Genomic DNA, 7039 nt, shown 5'->3' with positions numbered 1-7039 from the left:
TCGATCACCACCGGCGCCATTTTCTTGTGGCGTCCGCCGGCAGCGGCTCTGCTTCCTTCCCTGCATGCGCGCAACTTCCCTGCATGCGTACACATTGTCCGCAGGTAGAGGACAATGGCGCTTGCGAACGTCCTCAGCAGCATGTCGCGTCGCTTGTCAGGTTTGCTGAGTAAGCACATCTTGAAGGGGGCGACGTACTTTGAACCTCGGAAGGATGTCGTCAGGAGCGAGACACCCAGACGGCTGACGGGCCTCCTGATCTTCCTGCCCGCTTCTTGGAACACTTCACGTGAGTGGCAATACTTGTCGCCACTGCCGCGCTTGGCATGGCTGGCGCGACCGTCAGAACCGATCTCTTTGAGTAGATCGGTAAGCTGCCTGCGGTCCTTAGTGGCCCGAAGTATCGAAAGACCGGTGCAGGAGCTGAATCGTTGTAGGATGGTCAGACGTCTGTAGGATCCAACCAGCAGGCGTAGTCCTAGGAAGGTATGCATACGGTTGTGGACCGCCGGGTAGTAGGGCTATGCCGTTTTCTCATATGGCTTGATGCTGGTTCGCTCGGTTATCTTGTGAATGGCTTCTTTGCCGAAAGCACTTTAAGACCTCCACCTCGGTTATGACGCGCTTGGTGCCTGCTGGCGGGACTCACGCCTGTACGTTGTGCCAAAATGTGACCGTTGTCACGTCGCGGCGTGTGGCTGTGGATGAGCAGAACACCCCGCGGCGTGTGGGCTGTGGCTGAGCAGAACACTCTGTGGCGTGTGGGCTGTGGCTGAGCAGAACACAACACTTTGTGGCGTGTGGACCGTGCCGTGGTTGGGCAGAACACTCTGTGGCGTGTGGGCTGTGGCTGGGCAGAACACTCTGTGGCGTGTGGGCTGTGGCTGGGCAGAACAGACCCTGTGGCGTGTGGCTGTGGCTGGGCAGAACACTCTGTGGCGTGTGGCTGTGGCTGGGCAGAACACGCCCTGTGGCGTGTGGGCTGTCGCTGGGCAGGACACTCCGCTGCAACATAGCGGTAACTTTTCCAACCGGGATACGGCCCGGCCGAGTTGGCCGGGTGCCAGACGGAGTCAGCCTCGGCCACTTCCCGCTGAGACCAGGTAAGCTCTGATCGTGCTGGCGACGCTTCGCCGTCAGCAGGCAGCTCTAGCTCACCCAGCAAAACTGGTAGCTGATGTATCTCCGCTCAATGACCTTGCCAAAACAGACCCGCTCGTCCTCTCTGGCGTCGGATGATTCTGATAGCAGCGCGGCCGCCCTGGCTGGCGGCAACGTCCCAGCGCGGCAAGACACGACAGACGTGCAGTACCTCAGGATCAACCGGCAGAATAATTCTGATCACATCAAGCTATGCAGATCACCGAACGGTGTTCTTCATGCGATACAGAGCCTTGCGTTTGCCGGTAGGTCCCCTGAGCTGTTTGGCGTCGCACGCTTTGCCTTGATCACTGTGTTTGTGCTGCAATCGTGCCTCCATCGCCGCCGCTCCACCAGTCGCATCGGCCTGGTGTCCTTGGTTTGGGATAATCACGCTGGCCGACGTCAGTCGCTGACTCGCTGACTCCGCCTCACCGGTAAATACCAACACTAACGTTCATGCTGAGTTTAGTTTTGTTTCGTCGCCCATCACTTGCTTCAGTGCCGGGTGACTGCCCAGCATCACTTGCTCAGGTGACTGCCTCGTCTCCGCCGTCAATCGTCCGGACGGCTCGCCGCCACGTGCCCGACTGGCTGGCTGGGGCGTGCCGCCGCAGAAATCCGCCAGCGTGCGGTGCAAAATCTGGGCTATCTCCTCAAGTTGTTACAGTTAGGTCAATGTTTGGTATGTTTACTTATTATTAGGTGCATTTGTGATATCGAAAAAGCGTAAGATTCATGTAAAAGACCCGTAAAAGTGTAACATTCATTTAACGGATCACCAAAAAGCAATTTAAAAAGTGTAAGATTTACGTTAAAAATAGCTAAACATTTAGTTTAGTGTGACTTTATCTTGTTAGATATCACGAACATTCGCGAGTGGGGCAATCTTGACCCCTCTCCAGTTGGCGGCGGGACTAGGGAGTTTTAAAGATAGTCCATGGGCACGCGCACGGTCAGGGGTTCATTTGACTCCTACACGGTGCTTCCAAAATAACTTTCGAACTGAGCCACGTCACGGAACCGAAGGTTGCACGGCTGTGGACATCACCATAGCCGAATTTGCCGCACAGCAAATAGACTATATGGTTTAAGGTCACTGACCTGTAGCGGTTCAAAGTCAGGGCTCGGTCATCAGAAGACCAGTTTTAAGACAGACTTCAAGCTAATGCGACGACAGAGTTTTAGATGATGTAATCTAGCCTTAGGATGATTTGTTACACATTCAGCTATTTTAAATTATAATTGCAACTAACTCCATTAACCTTGGGTCGCTTACAACAGACAGGCTGGGCAAAGTTCAGCATCTTTCTACCAGAAACTTTTTTTGGATTTTTTTGGCGCTTGTTTTACATTCCTTGATCACAAAGACATAACCAGGTTTCTGATAGTGACTTCGTGGTCAGGAGAGGCTGCTTACCTAACAGCCTTGAGCCTTGGTAAGCCTAAAGCCTTGATAAGCCTTGTGCTTTATAGCACTTGTCATCTAGGGTTATTCTCGACACTCGCTTTCAGTTCGAAAGGTCTGCAGACACATCCCATACGGATTTCGATGTTTACCTTTCTTGACCATAGTTGACTCGAATGCACCGACCTAGAGACTTAAAAACATTTGCATCAACGAGTTCACATAAAGTAATTCTTGCACTTTCGAAGTTGGTGCCTAGGTCTTAATTTCGATCTCCGATTGGATAAATCAGCCTCCCCCATCCTCCCGCCCTTTTCCACCCGCTATCCGACAGCTTTCCTTTACAGCGGCCTTCCGGGTGCGCGGTAATTACATGAAAAACCGCAATTTGTCAAAAATACAACAATTAACTGCCGAGTTTTTATGAGATCTTAAGAATCCCAATATGCATGCTTTGTTTTCAACCGCGTGTAACCACATCCTCATTACGTGGCGCCATAACCAATGTCTACTTTCCAATAATGCGGGTTTATCACTACAATTGCTAGAATAAGCAGTTTGAAGGGGCATGATTCACTAACGCGAGAAGAAACCTCAATATCCTTTTGCACGTGGCAGCTTTTGGGGAAGCGAAAAGGGGCGCCGGTAATCAGTACCTAGCTCACACTAGACCTCACCGCATTACTTGGTACGCGTGAGCAATGTGTGCCCCGTATAGTAACTGTGCACGTACAGACTGTCGTCGCTCGGGGAGTGGATTTGAGTGCGTTCATTGGACAGATAAACTCAGATTGTTTCTCAGCGCTCGCGGTCGGAATGGGATGGTCTTACATAGATCAAATCAGCGTGGAACATGGACATTGGACTCCACATTGCACTACTCGTTTCAACTTAGCGTCAGTGGCGGGGCTGTTCAAGAGTCGATGGCTTCGAGCTGAAAAGCAGCCTGAGCATGACAGCGTTCCACAACTCTGACATAGATCTTACCCTCAGACAATGTGGTAGATGCTCGAGGAGGTCCCTGAGGCTGTGCCCTCTGTTCCTGAGCCAGTCGTACTTCACATGTTGGATGACACGCTTTTGCAAATGCATGGGCACGCTCTGGTCCTTCATCTGGTTTACGATGACGCCCAGCATGTTCTCTATCTCGACACGAGCTAACTCCAGGTTACTTAAGGTCGAAGCTAGGTCACCGATGATGAGGCCTGCCGAGGGCATGCAGACACAAATAAACTCATGTTTCGGGACGGCATCACTGATAATTACTAAGTATTGTGTTATGTTACCACTGCACGCGTTTCATATACATTTGAATACATTTTGAAGGCACGAAATAGGCACCACGTCTCATGTACACTAACGAGTTTGAGTCGGAGCCAAAAAGCTTGAGTTTGGATTTGAGTTCGGTCCGTTATGTACTGGGCCTTAGTCATATCACGCAGTCACACTTCAGATTGCACAAGTTCTGGTTCGCATTCTGAGTCATAGGATGTCTAATCTGGTTAAGTCTGGCTCATTCAGATTAATTCTCTACTAGTCCGAGTCCGGTTCCGAGTCTTAGCGGAGTGGTTCTGGGCAGAGGCGGTGCAGCAGTGGGGGGGGGGGGGGGGGGGCAAATGGGACTGCTGCGCCCTCCTCGCAAATAGGCAGGGATGCAAGAGTATGTTTTTGGCCTTCACCTTCTGATACAAATGTGGGAAGCCCCCTTTTCTTAAACTCATCAAGGAGGCCACCATAACTGAGTTAGAGAGTAATTATCGTGCAATCGAGCTTAGGAGACCTTGGGCTGTACCAAGATACCCGTTTTCTGAATCATGACATCACCATTATGAATCAGGTAATGCTCTAGATCAGGAAGCCCAATATTGTGAGGCCCCCGCTACGAACTAGGAGGCTCCTGTTCTGGGTTAAGAGACATCCTCTATATTCAGCTGGTCCCATTCCTGAAACTGGATGCACCTTTCATGCATCGGAGGACCACGGTTTCGGATCAGGATGCTCTGTTTTGGGATAGCGGGGCCCAAACGGCTAGACTTGAAGGCCCGTTCATGAACCGGAAGCACTCTGTTCCAGTGGTGTGGGAATTATGTTCAAGAAAGGGAGAGGCAGACTTCAGAATGTTAAAATGGCCCCCCAAAGACAAGAAAGTGAACCACTACCAGCCAAAATGGGCCCCATACAGGTCAGAATATGCCCCATACATGCCAGAATTTATCCTCTACGGGCCAGAGTTGGCCTGTCATCGTCGATAATGAACCCTCTTAAGATCAAGATGGGTCATGTTCAGGCCAAAATGGGTTTTCTGCAGTCTAGAATGGAAACACTTCAGTTAACAATGGGCCCTCTACGAGCCACAGTACGCCCTCCGCAGCCAATAATGGGTCCTCTTCAGGTCAGAACGTTCCCAATGCGGGCCAGAATGAGCCCTCTGCAGGGGAAAATAGGCCCCCAACAGTCCGTAATGAGTCCTCTACCAGTCAAATGTGTCTTCTAGGCATTACATGTCAGAATAGTACATGACCTGCACGGGTCAGAGAGGGCCCTCGTTATGTCACAATGGGCTCTACAGGCCAGAATGGGCCCTATACAGCCCTGAATGGGCTCCTTTACAGACCAATATGGGTCCCTCATAGTCCATAAATGGTCTCTGCAGGCCAGAATGTGACCTCTACAGGCCAGAATGAGCGCTCTACGGGCCAGAATTGAACCTCCACAGGCCGGAATGGGCTCTACGCACTCAATCATGGCTGCCCTACAGGCCAGAATATGCGCTCTACAAGCTCGAATTGGCTCCTGTACATGTCAAAATGGACCCTCCACGGTCAGCAATAGGCGTTTAGTAGGCCAGAATGTGCCCTCGACAGGTCAGAGTGTATTTTTGCAGTCTTGCACAATCCTTAAATAGTTCAGCATGGCCCTTAACATAGCGAGATGAACCCTCCATAAGCCTTCAAATTGGGGAGAGGGTGCCCCCTAACTTTCAAGTTGGGGCATGAGCTGCCCCCACAGCCTCCTCCCACGCTTCCCGCGTTCTTGTCCTGTTCTGGATAAGGATGGGATCTATGCATCGGGAGACCCTTTTTTGGAACAAGAGGCTCTGTTTAGGTAGCGAGACCCTTCGCTGGATAATTAGAAGACCCATATTCAGGAATTTCAACTGTGGACATTTATTTGTTGGATATGATGCATGCAACAGTTTGTTAGGCGGTAACATACCCTCGGTGCCTCTCACCATTAAAAGCGACACTGCGGAGGAAGTCCCCTGAAAGGAGGTCACATTTTGTCCACGAGGCCCCTTGTGGAAAATACTGCCCCTATCCCAATTCAAAATCCTTGGCGGCGCATCTGGGTCTGGGTATAGGTCATGCAACATCGAATACGAGTCAGTGTTGATTACTGACTTATCAAATCATACCGGAGAATGTGATCAGAGGTGAACATTTTTGACAGAAGCATTTCACATTTGTAAGAGGGTTTGAGCTAAGATAGACATTTTGAAGATCCTTCGGTGCAGTGCCTAGCCCTACCTTCTTAAGACCCAAACCCCTCTAGTTTCTGAGCTACAGGCCCGCAAAGACGTGCAGACTATTTTGAGAAGACTATTTCTGATTCAAATCCCGTCAAATATCGTCATTCAGATCCCGTCATTCCATTGGCCATGCGGTGATCATGGCCAAGACAAATATAATCGTCGAGCCGTTGATATCTGGCGTTCGTTCTGGCACGATTTCCATTTGTAACGGCCGCCAGCTGGCTCTCAATTAATGTTGTTATGTTAAATTAAGGCTACGATGGCGTAATCAAATAAGACGCATTGAGGGCAGTATTTACTAACGGAGAAATTGTGTTGTTCAGTGCTGTTTTCCTTTGAAAAGCATATCAGTGGTTATAAGTAAAGTTATTTTATCATATCACTTCAAAGTTAGATCACCATACAATTTAAGCACGCATCATATGTCATGAAATGAGCTGACTTTAACTATTGGTGTGTTCTTGAGCGTAAAAATCTGCTCTAGATAATACGATTTCATCGTTAAATAAACATGCCCTTCAATACGTTATCGTTTGACAGCATAACGAAATGTTTGCATGACGTCCGAGAGCCTGCCTGAAAGGCCGCGCGAAATTACTTTCCTTCCGGACGGGCTGACTCACTTGAAGTCCTTCAGCCTTTCGAGAGGTGTTGTGATAAGGGGTGCGGCATTTCCGGAACCCGAATAACGTTGCATGTGCGTGTTCTGTCCCTTTTTGTGGTGTTCTCGCATATCAGTCCATGATCTTATAAATGTTGTTGATTTGCATTCACAAGCCCGGTTATGGCGCTATTCTTAGGTTATTGGATCACAAGCTTATTTCAGCAATAACTAGCACCAACGCCCAGCTTCCAACATTATGCAGCACAAAACGTGAGTCTTGTTTGAAACTTGCTCTGAGCGTTTGAGATTGAATATCAGCCAATCGAGACCCGTTGGTTCCAGAAATCGTCTTCAT

At 49.7% G+C, this 7039-nt stretch overlaps 1 protein-coding gene across 1 annotated transcript in view; it reads right to left on the bottom strand.

Moving 5' to 3' along the window:
• The window catches only part of LOC119101917 (cyclic nucleotide-gated cation channel), a 34106-nt gene that overhangs the window by 14919 nt on the left and 12148 nt on the right, over positions 1 to 7039 (bottom strand). The window lies entirely within an intron of this gene.

Source organism: Pollicipes pollicipes, unplaced genomic scaffold, assembly GCF_011947565.3.
Source record: "Pollicipes pollicipes isolate AB1234 unplaced genomic scaffold, Ppol_2.1 Scaffold_4947;HRSCAF=5844_pilon_pilon_pilon, whole genome shotgun sequence".
NCBI lineage: Eukaryota > Metazoa > Arthropoda > Thecostraca > Pollicipedomorpha > Pollicipedidae > Pollicipes > Pollicipes pollicipes.
The sequence above is the reverse complement of the archived record's forward strand: the minus strand, read 5'-3'. Positions and strand labels throughout refer to the sequence as shown.